The sequence below is a fragment of the Erythrolamprus reginae genome, chromosome 6, assembly GCF_031021105.1.
Source record: "Erythrolamprus reginae isolate rEryReg1 chromosome 6, rEryReg1.hap1, whole genome shotgun sequence".
Lineage (NCBI taxonomy): Eukaryota > Metazoa > Chordata > Lepidosauria > Squamata > Dipsadidae > Erythrolamprus > Erythrolamprus reginae.
The window spans coordinates 73,340,138-73,360,545 of record NC_091955.1 but is presented as its reverse complement, the minus strand read 5'-3'; the positions used below and the strand labels follow the sequence as shown (position 1 = coordinate 73,360,545).

General features: G+C 41.1%; 1 protein-coding gene across 1 annotated transcript in view; it reads right to left on the bottom strand.

Moving 5' to 3' along the window:
- The window catches only part of NUAK1 (NUAK family kinase 1), a 76,373-nt gene that overhangs the window by 27,269 nt on the left and 28,696 nt on the right, over positions 1 to 20,408 (bottom strand). The gene's annotated exons all lie outside the window — the stretch shown is intronic.

Genomic DNA, 20,408 nt, shown 5'->3' with positions numbered 1-20,408 from the left:
AAAAGGCAGTAATGGCAGACTTGAGATATGTGTTTAGTTATTTATTTCTGTATAACTATATGCCCCAACTAGTAAAACACATTTATAAGATGCTTGATTATTATACTGATACTATGGTTTCTTATGTTTGTTCAAAACATATGCACAGGAAAATAATAATAAAAATCAAATGAAAGTTGAGCTGAGTTGTTTGTGTAAATTTTAACTCCAAAATTAAACATTTTTTTATTTTATTCATTTGTCCAATACACAAATACATAGGAAGAAAAATAGACATGTGGTAATATATATAAGGGTAAAAGTGAACTTAGAGGAGAGGATATATGAAAGGAAGAGAATATATATGATAGATGAAAGAAAGGAAAGACAATTGGACAGGGGACGAAAGGCACACCAGTGCATTTATGTACGCCCCTTACTGGCCCTTACTGGCCTCTTAGGAACCTGGAGAGGTCAATCGTGAAGAGTCTAAGGGAGAAATGTTGGGGGTTAGGGGTTGACACAATTGAGTCCAGTAATGAGTTCCACGCTTCGATAACTCGATTGTTGAAATCATATTTTTTACAGTCAAGTTTGGAGCGGTTGTTTCCTGGTTAGGCCAGAATTCTTTGTTGTCGTTGTTACTGTCTGATTTTATACAAACTACAGTATAATAAATTCTTTAAAATCTAAGACATGGATTTATTTCCATTAGCTATGATTCCAGAAAAAAAGTCTTACTTCCCATATTGCCCTCTGAATCCTGAACTTCCATATTTCCGGAAGCACTTAGTAATCACTCAGTAACCATACCATATCCTTCCTACATCCTTCCTTAATTATCTCAGTAGATACTACTACCACTACCACTCAAAAAAAATCCATGAGAAAAGAGGAAGCAATAGCCAATCCTTTATCATAATTGGGCAGTCGTGGAAATAGGTATTACATGTCAGGAGCAAGAATTTAAAAGGCTACCCAGATCAAATTGGGCAACCATCCATATTTAGAATGAATAAACCTCTGCCTCTATATACATATACTGTAATTTTCTTTAAAATACAAGGTGCAAGTTTTTAAAACAGATATGCAACAGCTGAATAATTTAATGCTTAGTATTTAGACTTTTACAATATAATTATTTGTCAATGCTTCCGTCTGCTTGATAACCAAGATTATCTGGTTCAAAAATATATGACTTTTCATTCCACAATATTACTGAACAATAGTCCTTTTTAAATATATATCATTGTTTTATCTTTAAGTTAAAATAAAGTAGGAAACTTTCTATTAATTTCATTGTGTGATTTTAGTTTTTTATTATCAGATACTAGAAGATAGAGGAAAATACATAAAAGACTGTCAAATGTAATTTAATATACATTATTATTTTTAAGGCTGATTCTGCATGTTTTTTCACCAACAGTATACAATGTTTTATTAATAACTATGGAGTTCACATGATATGGAACATTAGCTGTGCTTAAAGTATATTCGATTTACTATTTGAGTTACTAATGAATAGAATTGTATATTATTTTCAAAATAAGTAATTTTATTTATCTATCTATCTATCTATCTATCTATCTATCTATTTATTTATTTATTTATTTATTTATTTATTTAATTGGATTTGTATGCCGCCCATCTCCGAGGACTCGGGGCGGCTCACAGCATATATAAAAAAAGAACAGTAATATAATCCAATTAGTACTACAATATTAAAAACAATTAGAAAGAGAAGATTAACCTAAAAAATTAACTTATTAACCAAACAAATTTAGGCGGAGAATATGAACAAAATGTTTCTATCTTCTGGCTGCAATGCCAATTTATTTTAGTTCCTGCCCCTGAACAGTAAAGTCCATCGTCACATTGTTAAAAACAAGATTGCAAAGATTTCTTGCATAAAATCTCTGTTCTTCTAGGAATAATGATGATCTTTTATCATTTTCTCCTATAGCCCAGGTGGCGAACCTATGGCACACCTGCCAGAGGTGGTATGCAAAGCTCTCTCTGTGAGCACATGCGCCATTGCCCCAGCACAGTATGCCATAGGGTGGATTTTGGCAAGCCTCAGTCTCCTTCGTCCCTCTGTTGTGTCTCCCTGTTGTGTGATTCCCAACTACTGGGTGGCCCCGCCCCTTAACCTTTCCTCCCAGTCACCCCAAAGGAGTCTTTGAGGGCTGAATTTATTTATGTATTGTATTTATTCAATTTTTATGCCGCCCTTCTTCTTAGACTCAGGGCAGCTTACAACATGTTAGCAATAGCACTTTTTAACAGAGCCAGCCTATTGCCCCCACAATCCGGGTCCTCATTTTACCCACCTCGGAAGGATGGAAGGCTGAGTCAACCTTGAGCCGGTGATGAGATTTGAACCGCTGACCTTCAGATCTACAGTCAGCTTCAGTGGCCTGCAGTACAGCACTCTACCTGCTGCGCCACCCCGGCTTTCTTCCGTCTTCTGCATTCCCATCCCCGCTGAAGCGAACCAAACGGGCTGGGGTCTCGCCCCCTGCTAAGTGGCCCCACTAAGCCCACTTGAAAACTCCACTGGGCACGTCTCCAAACGTTATGGTGGTGGTAGGCAAAGTGTGTACCTTGCCTGCTCCACTCTTGCCAGCCAGAGGTTGGGCTCTGCACCGCTGCCTCCCAACCAGAGCACCATGTTTGTTTGCTTGCTGGTCACTTCTGAGGAGAGAACTGCGCTCAGGCTGCCTGGGCCCCTGCCGTGGGAGGAGAGAGGCGGGGGGGTTGTCTCCCTAACAGATCCAGCTTGAAACAATGTCGTCTGGCGGGACCCAGGGGAAGAGCCTTCTCTGTGGTGGCTCCGACCCTATGGAATCAGCTCCCTCCAGAGATTAGGGCTGCCCCCACCCTCCTTGCCTTTCGTAAACTCCTTAAAACCCACCTTTGTCATCAAGCGTGGGGGAACTGAGACATCTCCCCTACCTATGTAGTTTTGTGCATGATATGACTGTATGTATGCTTTTTATATATTGGGGTTTCTTGCTTTCATACTTTCTAAATGTAATACTGTTATTTTAGACTCTAATTATTAGATTTGTCATTATGTATTGTTTTTATCACTGTTGTGAGCCGCCCCGAGTCTACAGAGAGGGGCGGCATACAAATCTAAATAATAATAATAATAATAATAATAATAACAACAACAACAACAACAGCCTTATTTTGTGTAGATCTCCCTCTATAGCCCAAGCCACATGAAACTGTAGAGGAGAGCACTGATAGATATAGATCTATAGATTGATATATCGATAGATAGTTCAATGGATCAATGGATCGATAGATCAATAGGTAGGTAGGTAGGTAGGTAGGTAGGTAGGTAGATAAATAGGTAGATGAGACAGAAAGAAAGAGAGAGGGAGGGAAAGAGAGAAAAACAGAGAGGGAGGGAAAGAGAGAGAGGAGGCAGAGAGAGAGGGAGGGAAAGAGAGAGAGAAACAGAGACACAGAGAGATAGAGTGGGAAAAGAGAGAAACAGAGAGGGAGGGAAAGGGAGAGAAAGAAAGGAAAAGAGGGGGGAGAAAGAGAGAGAGGGAGAAAGAAAGGGAAGGAGGAAAAGAAAGAAAGAGAAAGAGGGGGAAAGAGAGAGAGAGAAAGAAAATGATATTACAAAAGTTTTTCTTTTTTATTGCTGCGCAACATAATATTTCAAAAGCAGAAAAAAAATTAAGGGGAATAAAAGTGCATTTATCACGTTTTTCTTAGAACAATTAACTGAACTCTGTCTTGTTTACCATTATTTTAGATAGTAAAACCTCATTATTTAGATTAAATTGCTGTGTTTACTTTGCAATAAATAAATGGGGTTTGGGTTGCAATTTGAACACTTGCTCTCTAAAAGGTTTGCTATCTCTGTAGTATAATATAGAACTTAACTATATTTCTATAGTTATAGAAATAGAACTATATTCTATATTCTTTTTATATCATAACTTTAATTTGAGGGAGCAGTTCAACGGTCTTACTGTAACTTAGGCTGCTGGATGTAATTTTAAATAGGTATTTTTAAAAAGAGAGAAATCCTTGAGCTGTTCCTGAGGGACAGAAAGCAGTTTTAAATGTTCAGAAAGGTCTGGCTTTTCTTTTTTCTTTCATTCTGCTCTGTGGGAGAGGCTATGAAAGTGCATATATGCTAAGCATGAAAAAAAAGCACGTGGGTGGCTTTTGGATCCACACATGCATTCCTAAGGAAAAAAAATTAATATAGCCATTGATTTAAAAATATGTATAGCATAGAATAGTTCTGTATTTGGTTCTCAGAAAGAATGTTAAAAGGATGTTATTGTCAAACATAGAAAAGAATAAATTCTTCACCATTTTGAGACTATAGAAGCAATCATACCACATAGAGAAGGGAATATACTTGAGATCTCAGCCTACATGATAAATAGGAGGTGACAGTGTAAAGTACGAAGTTCTAAACCTGAAAAACAGAATATAAATTTTGATTTGTGTCGAACTTAATGAATGTTTCTTCAGGACTCCTTTTAATTCAGATCTAAATGTCCTGAAGAGTTGCTTTACAAGTAGTCCTTGACTTACAACTACAACTGGAACTCAAATTTCTGTCATTAAGTGATGCAATTAGAAAGCAAGATGTCAAATAGCTTCTTTGCACCCTGCCTTGCAAGGTAAGCCCTCAAGCAGCTCTAGAAATGGGGCAGCTCTGGGGCAGATCGTCATGCCCTGGAAAGGTGCCACAGGTCAGTTCTGATTTCCCTCAGTACCCCCCCCCCTTTTTTTCCCCCTTTTGGTCATAGCATAAAGTCAGCTCCCACCTCAGATTACCTCCGGAACTGCCTGCTACCGCACAAATCCCAGCGACCGATAAGGTCCCACAGAGTTGGCCTTCTCCGGGTCCCGTCGACTAAGCAATGTCGTTTGGCGGGCCCCAGGGGAAGAGCCTTCTCTGTGGCGGCCCCGGCCCTCTGGAACCAACTCCCCCCGGAGATTAGAACTGCCCCCACCCTCCCTGTCTTTCGTAAACTACTCAAGACTCATTTATACCGCCAGGCATAGGGGAGTTGAGATAGCTCTTCCCCCTAGGCCATTACAAGTTATGCATGGTATGTTTGTGTGTATGTTTGGTTTTATAATAGGGGTTTTTAGTTGTTTTTATTATTGGATTGTACATATTGTGTTTATTATTGTTGTTAGCCGCCCCGAGTCTGCCGAGAGGGGCGGCATACAAATCCAATAAATAATAATAATAATAATAATAATTATTATTATTATTATTATTATTATTATTATTCATTTACTTTTTGGAACAGTTCTGGGCCTTTTTCCTTGTTCAGTTGATTTATATGCCACCCCCTCCGAGCACTCGGAGCAGCTTACAACGTATAAAAGAAACAAGACAAAATTACCTAAATCCAATTATTTTAAACTAAAAACTAACAATCTGAAACCAAATTTATTAAAAACAAACAAACCAGACACTCCCATTTTGACAGACCAAACATGAATTTCATTCATCGGCAGGGGCTGATGTCTAGTGTTCTCAAGCCTGTCGGCACAAGTGGATCTTCATACTCTAGCAGAAGGCAAGGAAGGTGGAAGCAGTATGAATCTCTGGGGGAGACGATTCCAGAGGGCCGGAGCCCCCACAGAAAAGACTCCTCCCCTAAGGCCCCGCCAAGCGACATTGTCTAGTTGATGGGACCTGGAGAAGGCTGACTCTGTGGGACCTAACCGGTCGCTGGGGTTCATGCGGCAGAAGGCGGTCCTGTAAGTAATCTGGTCCGATGCCATGTAGGGCTTTATAGGTCATAACCAACACTTTGAATTGTGTTTGGAAGCTGATCGGCAGCCAATGCAACCTGAGGAGTGCTGGAGAAACATGGGCGTACCTGGAAAGGCAAACGATCGCTCTCGCGGCTGCATTCTGCACGATTTGTAGTACAGTGGAACCCCGACATAAGAGCTGCTCTACTTAAGAGCAACTCGAGATAAGAGCTGGGACGGGAGAGATATTTTTGTTCTACTTACAAGCCCAAATTCGAGATACAAGCGCCAAGGAGCTGTCTCCTGAAGCCAAACGCTAACTTCCGCGTTCGGCTTCAGGAGACAGCTGCGAAGCGGCGCGCGTGTTTTAAAAGGTTGCAGCCGGCCTGGGGGGCTCGGGGGGGTGCTTGCAGCTTTCTTTCTTGCTCTTTTTCTTTCTCTCTTTTACCTTCCCTTCCTCTATTTCTTCTTTTCTTTCTCCTTCCCACCTTCTTCCCTCCCTCCCTCCCTTCACTCATTCCTCTCTTACTCTCCCCTTTCATAAGTTTCCTTCCTTCCTTCCTCTGTTCCTGTCCCTTCCCCCTTTCTTTCTTTCTTTCTTTCTTGCTCTTTTTCTTTCTCTCTTTTACCTTCCCTTCCTCTATTTCTTCTTTTCTTTCTCCTTCCCACCTTCTTCCCTCCCTCCCTCCCTTCACTCATTCCTCTCTTACTCTCCCCTTTCATAAGTTTCCTTGCTTCCTTCCTCTGTTCCTGTCCCTTCCCTCTTTCCTTCCTTCCTTCCCACCCTCCGTCCATTCATTCACCCATTCCTCTCTTGATCGCTTAAAGCCGGTCCCTGGTGCAAAAAGGGTTGGGGACCTCTGTCCTACAGGATTGGGTGGCAGAGAAGTTGAACATATGTAAATTTAAAAGTTTAAGAAAGTTTACAAGTTAAGTGAAAGAAACTTCATTATTCATTTATATGTACATGTACATTTCTTCATTAAAAACATGTCTTTCTGCATAATTTAGACTAACTTTGTGAGTTTTTTGAGGGCTGGAACCAATTAAAATTATTTACATTAATTCCTATGGGGAAAAGTCGTTCGAGATAAGAGCTGCTCGACTTAAGAGCCCAGGTCCGGAACGAATTAAACTTGTATCTCGAGGTACCACTGTATATGTTTTTGAAATACAGGTATATTCATATAAGCCCTTCTGCAGGTAAGCAAACCCTCAACTTTTTATTCAAAGTATCATGAGAACTACACCACCCACAGATAAACCAATTGTGAAAAGTAAAAATGTAAAAATTTCAAGGATTGGATTACTTGCAGATGGTGCGTTTTTCATGATATTTTCATTAAAAATTTAAGAGTTGGATTATCCAAACATGGGCTTATAGATGAATATATATGGTGCTATTTCCTTAAGTAAAATAAGACTATCAAGTTTATGTGAAAGTAAAAAGAAAATATAATTGTAAACTATGCACTATTCTAATAAAAACAGATTTAAGGACAAGCCTGCTGCTGTGGACCATTTCCCTTGCTCTCCTTAAATGTCTATTTTAATATGAATTAAGACCTGGAGAACATGGTTTTTTTTTAAAAAAAAATCTTAGCTGCTATATCTCAGGATTACTGGAAAGAACAAAATAGAATAATCCTGCATTTATCTCTTCGGATGGAAGGTAATCAGGATACGTGGTAGATGGACAGATACTTCTAGGACATTTGGATTTATGTATTTTAATTTATATGGGCAGACATCTCTAATTCGTGATAACAGCGTGAAAAGAAAATATAGAAACATAAAAAAACAAGAAAAGAAAAAGCAATACAGAAATTCTGTGAAAACAGAAACTAGGAGTAAAACAATCATAAATGAATGTAACCAATGGACATGCTCAGTCCCACTTCCTGACCCCTGGTCTAGTGACATAACCAAGTCTTTAAGACCTTATGTAAGGTCAAGAGGGAAGAGGTCAATCTCTGGGGGAATTATATTCCAAAGGGTGAGGGCCACAAAAGAAAACGCTTTTTTCCTCAGCCTCACTGGGTAAGCTGATGGAATGGAAATGGAAAACAGAGCATACCTCTTCTGTCTGAAACAGAGACATAATCAGCAAGAGGCAGTCCCTCAAATACAGTTCCAAGTCATGAAGGGTTTAAAATTGCAGCCAGGATCATGAATTGATACACATATCTGTCCACACCATTCTATACCAGCTATTAATATTGATTGTTTCCTCGTTGCTTGTTGTAATCATAGGTTTATAAGCACTGAACTTCGGGAATGGAATATTACTGGAGGGTGATGTTTTAAGCCTAATGGGTGCTGTATAAAACCTTAATTCTTCCTCTATGGAAAGGCAGCAAAGTCCAGGCTGAGTAAGCATCCTGCAGAATCCATGACCACGGGGAAAACAATTAACTTGGTATACAACATGAAGAAAACCTATAGCTAACTTCCATATAAGGAAATATATGCCTTACTCTCATTCCTTTGCAAACACACAATCCAGGAAAAGGCAAAGAATGGAGCTTCCGTTAATTACCTATAGGGAAGCCACAAGGGAAGCCTTGTATGGTGCATGTATGTGGCGTTCGCGAATTGGTTATTCTGTACCACATGTCAGGAAAAGTGAAATACAATAAAAAGGAGTGATCTTGATTTAACAGAGGTCGTCTCATCGAGAAAACTTTCTCTGTTGCTTCATTCTGATGTGGCAATCATGGCACCCTGTGCCTTCCCAGAGGTCGACCCACTGAAGGAGGGCTGCATGCCTTCAGTTGCTTATTTGACCGCAATGACCATCGTTAAGCGTTGTACCGCATGATTTTTGACAAATGTATATTTTCTTTTATGTACACTGGGAGCAAATGCACCAAAGACAAATTCCTTGTGTGTCCAATCACATTTGGCCAATGAAGAATTATATTCTATATCTTCTACCGTAGATGTTCTTTAAAGGCAGATAGATGTAAAGTGCACTGCCATCATTCAGGATGTGACTAAAGCATGAATTATTTGTGCAGAACCTTGAAGTCCAGGAAAGGGAACTATTGGTGACCAACAGGAAGCTGTGCAAAGCCTCCTGGCCACAGCTGCAGCCTCTTCCCTACCTAACCCTAACCCGTATTGCATACCCTCTCTGTATGTGCAGGGGAAATGCATCCCTATCAACAACTAAAGATAGTTTATGGTCACAGGAAGACAAACAAGGATACTTGACGTATTAACATATGACGTCCCTTCTTGGCAATTTGAATTTTGAATTATTATGATGATTTGTCAAAATTTCTCTAATTTTAATATCATCCACTTACAATTTTAATACAAATAGTTTTCAGAATTGCAGGATTTCTGGTTATTTATCTACATTTTGAGTTTCCAGAAAAAAGATAAATTTCTATTTAAGAGAATATCTAAATTATAAGTAGGAATAAATGTTATTTAATCTTGAAGACCAGACAAAATGATTTAAAATATATTTCATTTCCCCAACACTCTAGCCTAGTTAAGTTTTGCGTTTTAATAAGCCCATCTGATTTCTCATTTAAAAATAGTAATTTGATACATCTGGAATTTTAATCTGTTTGGGAAAGAATTTTAGTTTGGAAAGGAAAGAATAAAAGTAAACATAATTCCCTGATGGAGACAAGTATACTTCTGCTATTTGGAAATATGCTTAAAATGTGTCAAATTGCTTTAAAACATGCTCACTTTTAATAGTTGCTTCATTACATATAGATAATATATAATATATTATGTATGTTTATTTGGTTTACTGAGTGATTCAAACTGCAGAATAACTGTGATCCTGATAGCCGCACCGAGTCTACGGAGAGGGGCGGCATACAAATCTAATAAATAATAATAATAATAATTATTATTATTATTCCAAATTACTTAAATTCAAAACCAAGGAAATTTCAGAGGATTTTCCAGAGGAAGAACAAGGTTTTGAAAGTTAAGGCTGGGACAGTTAAATTGCCTGCAGTTGCAAATATAAATTTTTCTGATCCCCAAGCCAGGTTGGCTCCATATTTAAGCTTTAGAAAGACCATAATGTATATCTAAAATCAAATTCATTACTGGCAGCCGCCAACTTAATAGCTTAGCAAGTGCAAAAGCAACCCATCATCTATTTCTAGAGTTTCAATGGCTGCATAATTTTCGTCTTGCGGTCATATCAGTATTGGTGGGTTGCTCCCAGTCCGTCCGGTTCTAACAACCAGTAGCACCAGTGCGGTGATGGGCTACCAAAATTTTTACTACCACACTGTGGGCGTGGCTCATGCATTTTGTTTCAACATCTTTCAGTGCAAATTGGGTGCTCTGGGGTGGAGCTCTAAATTTTGCTACCAGTACTGCGTTCCTGACCGTACCCGTAGGAGCCCATCACTGCACCAGTGGTAGGAGGCTCCGCCCACCCACCCAGGATGCTTCTGCACAAGCACAGAGGCATCGCACACATGTGCTAGTGCACACACAAACCAGTAGTAAAGGGTTTTAGAACTCACTACTGGGTCACATGACTGCATTTCAGGCACTTACGGGACCATCTCCTGCCACATACCTCCCAGAGACCAATTAGAGCACACAGAGTTGGCCTCCTCCAGGTCCCGTCAGCCAAGTAATGTAGACTGGCGGGACCTCAGGGGATAGCCTTCTCTGTTGCCGCACCGGCTCTTTGGAATCAACTCCCACGTGATGTCCGCCCTGCTCCCACCCTGCTGGTTTTCCATAAGGCCACAAAGACCCTGCTGTGCCAGCAGGCTTGGGGACCCTATACTAACATCTACTGAGTTTGCATGAATGAGATGAACATGTGTTGTTGAGCCATTATTACAAGTTTTAACTAAGGTTTTAGATTTCTTGACTTCTTTATTATTGTTTTGCAACTCTATATGTAATTTTATATTGTTGTAAGCCGCTCTGAGTCCTTCGGGATTGGGTGGCATAGAAGTCAAATTAAATGAATGAATGAATGAATGAATGAATGAATGAATGAATGAATAAATAAATAAATAAATAAATAAATAAATAAATAAACTTGCCAACTATCACTCCTATATCACCTCATGCAGGTTGCAGCATTCCGGGGTCACATAACCACAATTTATAGAAATTATTAATTTAAATAAATAAATCAATAAATCAATAAATCAATCAATCAATCAATCAATCAATCAATAAACAAACAAACAAACAAACAAACAAACTAACTAGCTAACTAGCTAGCTAACTAACTTGCCAACTATTACTCCTATATCACCTCATGCAGGTTGCAGCATTCCGGGGTCACATAACCACAATTTATAGAAATTATTAATTTAAATAAATAAATAAATAAATAAATAAACTAACTAACTAACTAACTAACTAACTAACTAACTAACTAACTAACTAACTAACTAACTAACTAACTTGCCAACTATCACTCCTATATTACCTCATGCAGGTTGCAGCATTCCGTGGTCACATAACCACAATTTATAGAAACATAGAAGACTGGTGGCAGAAAAAAACCTCATGGTCCTTCTAGTCTGCCCTTATACTATTTCCTGTATTTTATCTTACAATGGATATGTTTATCCCAGGCATGTTTAAATTCAGTTACTGTGTATTTACCAACCACGTCTGCTGGAAGTTTGTTCCAAGGATCTACTACTCTTTCAGTAAAATAATATTTTCTCACGTTGCTTTTGATCTTTCCCCCAACTAACTATTTATGATGTGTTTTGCCAGTTTTCAGCTTTTTCAGTCAGTTTCTGGCAAGAAACACCCCAACTTAGGAATAGTACATTGATTTCCCTAATAACCATTGAGTTTATATAATGACCACTACTTTGTTCATCTAATTAACTGCTATCTGTTAATGACCACCACAAAGCATGTTATAACATTGGATCTGGTCAGGTAGATGCCTCAAGTTACAGCCATCATGACTTATGAAGGAAATTGCAGGCGCCATTACAGATGTAAGTTGAGGACTACTTGTATTTAGAAGTGATACAAACCTAGAATTAGGGAGACTGTTAAAGATTTTACTACAGTAATCCTAAAGAGCAAACAGTGGGACAATCTGCAGTCAACACAAGCTAATTTAAGTGTGTCCTCAGGTGTTTTGGATTTGCTATCATTTTCCTTTGCAATTTACATATTTTATTTTCCTGCAATTATTTATCTTGATGCCATCTGCCTGCGAGGCCTGAAAGATTCCAGAAAAGAATACTGTACAGATAAAACTGCAAAAGAGGAAATTGTAGAATTAAACTCTTTTGTTACATTTTTCTTGCAAATAGCATCAAGAAGCAAAGATGTATTATTTATGCTTAAGAGTCAAACACCTTAGGCTTTATTTTCATTCTTTCCACATTGACTTTAAAATGATTTTATTGTGATGGTTTAAGAAAATTCATATAAATAATTAAGAGTTTGCTATAATTTTTAACCCCAATATATCCACTGTAAACTAAAAATGCACGATGCTTTACAATTCATATGCTTCTGATTTTAAAAAAAATACTTCTCTTTTAGGGCTTACAAATCAAGTATCAATGCAATATGTTACTGTAATAATTTGTAATAATATTCTTTGTACAATAACCATGATGTTTATAATTGTATGTATGTATGTATGTATGTATGTATGTATGTGTGTGTGTGTGTATGTACCGTGTTTCCCCGAAAGTAAGACAGTGTCTTACTTTCTTTTTACCCCCAAAAGCCCCACTACGTCTTACTTTCGGGGCATGTCTTACATTGGAAAAAAATTGAAAGGGTCGCGTTCCCGAAGGCATCTCCCCAGAGTCCAGAAGGGCAGCCGCGGGACAGGAGCCTCTTGAGCCCTTTTCCAAGTTCAACCTCAGGGCTCCAAGCGGCGTGCACACGTGGAGCCACAGACGCGTGTTGGGGAAGCGTGTGTCTGGAGGGGAGGAGCCGCTCTGCGCAGTTGGGCAGCCCCACCTGCCTGCTGGAAAGGAGGCGGACGAAGGAGGGCGCAGCTCCGGCCGCTCGCCTCGGAGCTAGTCGGCCTCGCTGGCCGCTTGCAGCCGAGCCTCGGCAGGACTCGGTTGCTGAGACGAGCGCCTTCGCTGCAAGCCGCCGCCCGCTCGGCTCGCTTCGGACCAGCGCCATCCTTCGCTTTGCCAAGCCGGGGAAGAGGCGGTGGCGCCGCGGCAAGGCGAAGGGCGCGTGAGGAGCTTGGAAGCGACATCATCGGGCTCCCCCCCCGGCAATACCCCCGTGTTTCCCCGAAAGTAAGACATATGTCTTACTTTCGGGGTAAGGCTTATATTAGCCGACCCCCCTGAAACCCCCGATACGTCTTACAATCGGGGGTGTCTTACTATCGGGGAAACAGGGTATGTATGCATATATTGCAATTTCATTTTGTCCATTTTTCTCACTGTAAGAAACATTCTTTCAACAAGGAGATTAGAAGAGTAGAAGAAAGTATTTATTCCATCAATGATGCACAGTTTCAAAGAGAGGCTGTGTAATTAAAATAAGCAATTATATCCTAAATGATTTATGTTACAGTTACGTAAGCCAGAGGGTGGAAGGTACATTTGCAACTCCCTTCCTACCCACATGTGATAACAGGATTTTTATGCGTACTTCCTGAACCCTGCATTGTTTCATACTTGCTGTACCTTACAGTGCAAATGCAACTTGGCTTGTATCCTGCAAAAATTTCTGAAAAATTGTATTTTTGCACTAAGAAAGAATAATGCACCTTCTTTTAATTAATTCAAAGTAAATCTGGTAAATGCAGACTTTGTTTAAAGGATTTAAAGGACTTTCCTAGGAAGCAACATTTAATAATGATGTTAATACATACAGTACATGTCTGTGTGTGAAAGAGAGAAAGGCAAAAGTTAGAAGTTCTGTAATAGAATCCTGAATTACTTTTCTCTCTTAGAGCAGTGATGATTATAGTATGTGGAATGTTTACAAACGATATAAACAACGCATACTTAGTAGGAACATGAATGTAAGGTTGCTAACATATTTTCTAAATTTTGTACTTAAAAACCTGAGGGAAAAAGATAGCATGAAAGATATAATGATTTGAAAACAGCAAATAGCTTAAATTGAACTCTTTGAACAGAATTTATTTATTTATTATTTATTTATTTATTACTTAGATTTGTATGCCGCCCCTCTCCGAAGACTCGGGGCGGCTCACAACATGTAAAAAACAAATCATAAGCAATCCGACAGATTTAAAATATTTAAATATTTAAAAAACCCCATATGCTAACAGTCACACACACAGACATACCATGCATAAATTAAACGTGCCCGGGGGAGATGTTTCAGTTCCCCCATGCCTGCCGGCAAAGGTGGGTTTTAAGGAGTTTACGGAAGGCAGGAAGAGTAGGGGCAGTTCTAATCTCCGGGGGGAGTTGGTTCCAGAGGGCCGGGGCCGCCACAGAGAAGGCTCTTCCCCTGGGGCCCGCCAACCGACATTGTTTAGTTGACGGGACCCGGAGAAGGCCCACTCTGTGGGACCTAATCGGTCGCTGGGATTCGTGCGGCAGGAGGCGGTCTCGGAGATATTCTGGTCCGATGCCATGAAGGGCTTTAAAGGTCATAACCAACACTTTGAATTGTGACCGGAAATTGATCGGCAACCAATGCAGACTGCGGAGTGATGGTGAAACATGGGCATACCTAGGTAGGCCCATGACTGCTCTCGCAGCTGCATTTTGCACGATCTGAAGTTTCCGAACACTTTTCAAAGGTAGCCCCATGTAGAGAGCATTACAGTAGTCGAATCTCGAGGTGATGAGGGCATGAGTGACTGTGAGCAATGAGTCCCGGTCCAGATAGGGCCGCAACTGGTGCACCAGGCGAACCTGGGCAAACGCCCCCCTCGCCACAGCTGAAAGATGTTGTTCTAATGTGAGCTGTGGATCGAGGAGGACGCCCAAGTTGCGGACCCTCTCTGAGGGGGTCAATAATTCCCCCCCCCAGGGTGATGGACGGACAGATGGGATTGTCCTTGGGAGGCAGAACCCACAGCCACTCCGTCTTATCCGGGTTGAGCTTGAGTCTGTTGACACCCATCCAGGCCCCAACAGCCTCCAGGCACCGGCACATCACTTCCACCGCTTCGTTGACTGGGCATGGGGTGGAGATGTAAAGCTGGGTATCATCCGCATATTGATGATACCTCACCCCATGTCCTTGGATGATCTCGCCCAGCGGTTTCATGTAGATGTTGAATAGCAGGGGGGAGAGGACCGACCCCTGAGGCACCCCACAAGGGAGAAACCTAGGAGTCGACCTCTGGCCCCCCACTAACACCGACTGCGACCGGCCAGAGAGGTAGGAGGAGAACCACTGAAGGACAGTGCCTCCCACTCCCAACCCCTCCAGCCGGTGCAGAAGGATACCATGGTCGATGGTATCGAAAGCCGCTGAGAGGTCAAGGAGCACCAGGACAGAGGATAAACCCCTGTCCCGGGCCTGCCAGAGATCATCCATCAACGCGACCAAAGCGGTTTCCGTGCTGTAACCGGCCCTGAAACCCGACTGCTGGGGACCTAGATAATCGGCTTCTTCCAAGGACCGCTGGAGCTGGAGTGCCACCACCTTCTCGACAACCTTCCCCATAAAGGGAAGGTTGGAGACTGGACGATAGTTGTTAAGTACGGCTGGGTCCAGAGAGGGCTTCTTGAGGAGGGGGCGCACAAGCGCTTCTTTATAGAGTGATGGAAAAACTCCCCTCCCCAAGGAAGCGTTGGTAATCTCCTGGGCCCAGCTCCGTGTCACCTCCCTGCTGGCCGAAACCAACCAGGAGGGACACGGATCCAGTAAACAGGTGGCGGAACTCACAGCTCCGATGAACTTGTCCACTTCATCAGGTGTCACCAGATCAAACTCCTCCCAGACAGGTGGACAAGTACGTGCCCCAGTCACCTCGACTGACTCGTTGTCAGTCGACTCTGTTACACAATTGGAGTCGAGATCGGCCCGGATCCGAGCGACTTTATCAGCGAAAAACGTGTTAAAATCCTCGGCACTACTCTGTAAGGGCTCCCCAACTCCCCCCTGGTTGAGAAGGGAGCGGGTCACCCTAAACAGAGCGGCCGGGCGGGATTCCGCTGATGCAATCAAGGCGGCATGGTACGCGCATCTTGCCGCCTTGAGCGCCACTTTGTAAGTCTTAATAAAAGCTCTTACAAGTGTAAGAGGGAATACAGTCATACCTCGTCTTACGAACCTAATTGGTTCCAGGGGGAGGTTCGTAAGACGAAAAGTTCGTAAGATGAAACATTGTTTCCCATAGGAAACAATGTAAAATCCATTAATCCGTGCAGGGGGAAAAAAACCCCGCAAAAAACCGCCGCCGCCCGGCTGTCACCTTTTAAAACAGCTGGGGGGGCTTCCCAGCAGCCTCCCGAAGCCGAACGCCAAACCCGAACTTCCGGGTTCGGCATTCGGGAGGCTGCTGGGAAGCCCCCCGGCTGTTTTAAAAGGTGACAGCCAGGTTGCGGGGCTTCCCAGTGGCCTCCCGAACGCCGAACCTGGAAGTTCGGCAAAAGTTCGGGTTCGGGAGGCTGCTGGGAAGCCGCGCCACCCGGCTGTCACCTTTTAAAACAGCCAGGGGGCTTCCCAGCAGCCTCCCAAATGCCGAACCCGGAAGTTCGGGTTTGGCGTTCATAAGATGAAAAAAGTTTGTAAGAAGAGGCAAAATTTTTCTGAACCCCAGGTTCATATCTCGGGTTGTTCGTAAGACGAGGGGTTCGTATCTTGAGGTACCACTGTATCTATAATTATCAGAATTTCACATTTTATCATCCAAAATGATATATAGCAGAAAGGAGAGAAATAGGGTAACTTAAAACTAAGAAGAGAAATCTGGAGGAATTCTCAAAATACCAAAGACATAACCTATTTTAGAAAACAAGCACCAAAAGTTCTCCCACAAGAAATGCCATGAATAAAAAGAAATGCAGGTATCTTTCAAAGCAAACTGACATCTTATCCAAAAAAGGGGTGGAGAAGTTCTCAGAAAGTTTCACAACTGGAATGAAAATGAAAACTGTTCCACAACTGTAAACATGAAGCCATAATTTTGACTTTAGCAATGTTGACCAATATTGAGTGCCAAGTCCACCAAAAACAACGAAAAGTGCAGTTATATTTAGTTTGTATCTCAATTGCCAAACTTTTATTTATTTTTGATCTTTATTTTCACTGGGCCAAATTGCTGCCATTTCTTACAAAAGGGTTGGAATTGGCAGACTACTACCAAAATCTGTCCATTCATGATAAACTAAATCAAGAGTAGAAATTTTGTTCCTGGCCTTACTACTGCCCTAGAAGTCTTTTTTATCCATCCTATGCAGGGATAACCCCCAACATTTCTCCCTTAGACTCTCCACGATTGACCTCTCCAGGTTCCTAAGAGGCCAGTAAGAGGTAAGTGCACTGATGTGCCTATCGTCCCCTGTCCAATTGTCTTCCCTTATCTTATATATCATACATATTCTCTCCTTATCTATCTATCTATCTATCTATCTATCTATCTATCTATCTATCTATCTATATCATATATATTCTCTCCTTATCTCTTATATCATATATATTCTCTCCCTCCCATCTACTTCTCTTCTTTTTTACTTTCTATCTTTATATATATTACTTAATGTCTATTCTCTTCCATATGTATTGTATATTGGACAAAGAATAAATAAATAAAAATAAATAAAAATAGAAATTTTATTCCTGGCCTTACTACTGCCCTAGAAGTCTTTTTTATCCATCCTATGCAGGGTTAGACAAAAATGTCTGCTTTCCCCCCAAATACCTGTCTTAATTTTAAACTTTTATCCAATTACTGTAGTGCAATTTTTTTCCTTCCTGTGCATATGAAAAGGGGATGTTTTTTTACATAGCAAGATTTTTTTCCTGTTGCTTTTACACAAGGAGAAGCATACTATCACATTCTACATGCTGGACCAAACTCTACTTTTCAATGGAGGGTTCATTCCCAGTTTTCTGTTCATACAGAAACTCAAATCCTGAAGGTGCAGTCTGGCTAATTCATGTTGTTTCTCAACCTGATTTGAATATGTATTTCATTTATCAACCTTGGTTTTTAATCCTCAGCTTCCAAGTGCTCAAATCCATTTGTTTGAAAAAGGAAAGCATCCAATATGTTAGAAGGTCTTCGACACAACTTTTTAAGTATAGTGAACAGAGAAAAATTCAAATAAGCTCTTCCAGATGGCTGAATTAAAGTGCTAACCAGTAATCCTTGAGCCAGCAAAGAAAGGTGGAAAAGAGAAAAATCTGACTGCTGAAGTGGGATGCAAAGGATGACTTTAAGCTGCTTCAGATAAGGTCTGGACATGAGACAAAGGAGGCACCGTAAGGACACAGAAGAAGTGGGGGAACCATGAGCATACTTTTACAAACCAGACTAAGTGTGTGCTATGGTAAGAGGCATGCAACAAAGATAAATAAACAAACCAAGAACTAAGCAAGATAAAGAAGGTAAGAAGTAACCTGACTCTGTTGTTTCTTCCCCAAGCCCCAAAATCTTCAATCTTAGATTGTCTACAGTTGACATCTCCACTTTTCTAAGAGGTCTGTAAGGGGGATGCATAAACGCACCATTGTGCCTACCGTCCCTGTCCTACTGTCCTATTTGTCTTCCTTTATCATTACTTTCTATGTTATGTTTATATAAACTACTATCCTATACTTGATTGACAACTAACTAATTAACTAACTAACTAACTAACTAACTAACTAACTAACTAACTAACTAACTAACTAACTAACTAACTAACTAACCAAATCTGGATCTTGGCTTCTTGCTCTTCAAAAAAGCTTGAATTTAAAGGCCAACTTCAAATTCTAATTTCAATTATTAGTTTGCTAGAAGCACAAGGAATCCCAATTTGGGCATAACACTTATTTTTTCCCTGCTGCACTGTATATAACTCCTGGTTAATTTAGCTGTTCTCACTGACACAGGAGCCAAGTTGGAGTGATTGAGCATTAAAAAGAATTCAGGCATAATGTTTTGTTTAAAATGAAATAACATAAAACAAGGAATTAGAATATTACTTTGCAATAGTGAATGTGTCTCTATGAAAACTGTGAAGGTAGAATTCTTTATTAATAGAGACCCAGCAATTCATTTCTAGTCTACATTTTTATTTATGAAATTTACAGATATCGGGGGGGATGGGAGAATGCTGAGACTATTTGGACAATGAGTATCACAGTTATGGAATCTTTTGCCGAGGTTATGTCTCATAACCTTCTGCCGCAGGAATCCCAGTGACCGGTCAGGACCCACAGAGTAGGCCTTCTCCAGGTTCCGTCAACTAGACAATGTCGTTTGGCGGGCCTAGGGGGAGAGCCTTCTCTGTGGGAGGCCCAGCCCTCTGGAATCAGCTCCCCCTGGAGATTTGTACCACCGCCACCCTCCTTGCCTTCCATAAGAGTCTGAAAACTCATTTATGCCGTCAGGCTCGGGACCATTAGATCTTTGCCTCCTGGCCAATGAATGTATTGAGAGAATGTTAATGGAATGATTGCTTTTTATTATTTTTGGGGTGGGGTTTAGATTCTTAATTAATTAATTGGATTCAAGATTTTGCATACTGTGTATTATATGTTGTGAGCCTCTCCAAGTCCACAGAGAGGGTGGCATAGAAATCCAATCAATAAATCTATCTATCTATCTATCTATCTATCTATCTATCTATCTATATATATATATATATATATATATATATACACACACCTTTTAAGTACTGTATTACGCAAACATATTTTTAATCAACAGTCACTGAAGTAGACCCAGAGACAGGGTTCAAGCAATCGGTACTTTTATTCAGCTCAGAGAACAAGTGACAGCTCAGCAAGGCAAAGTGACAATTCAGCGAGTACCGACTGGCTCTGCTTGGAGAAACCGCTCCTTTTATACATTTGCGGTTCCCGCCAAAGCTATAGCCGGCCGCGTCTGAGCCAATCAGGAGCGACTTCCTGCTTCGGCTCAGACAGCGCTGGAAAGAGGAACAAACTATTTACAGGAATTACAAGGTAGCCATTTCAGGATACAACACCCCTCCCCTCATAGTTGGACACATCCATCACGAAAGCCATGTGACAAAGTCGTCCAATCGGTGGGGCCTTTGAGGAGCTCTCGCTGACCTGCGCAGTTCAATTTCTCCTTCGACACTGACTGTGGAGGATGGCTCGCCGCTGTTCTCCCGGCGCGGTGGACTTTGTCTGGTGGGCCCAACAAAGGCTTCGGAGGACGAGGATGGCTCGGCGTCGCTGGATGGTTCCCCCTGGCCCGATAAGTCTCTTTGCATATTTCTTAACTCGGGCAATGTGCTAAAGTCTGTTGAAGGGGGAGAGTCCATGTCAGCGGTTTGTGTCAATTGATTTTCTGTTCGCTTCCGAATGTGGTCTATGTGTCGTTTCCACAAACGACCATCCTCTAATTTTACAATATAAGTCTTTGGTGCATTTTGCTTAACAACAATTCCTTTCATCCAGTTTACATTTCCATCAAAACTTCTTACATATACATTTTGTCCCAAATACATTTCTCTTTCAGGTTTTACACACATTTGGTTATTATTAACACAGAACCTTGAGTTCAACCTGTCTAGTGGTGACCTCAATTTCCTTCCCATCAG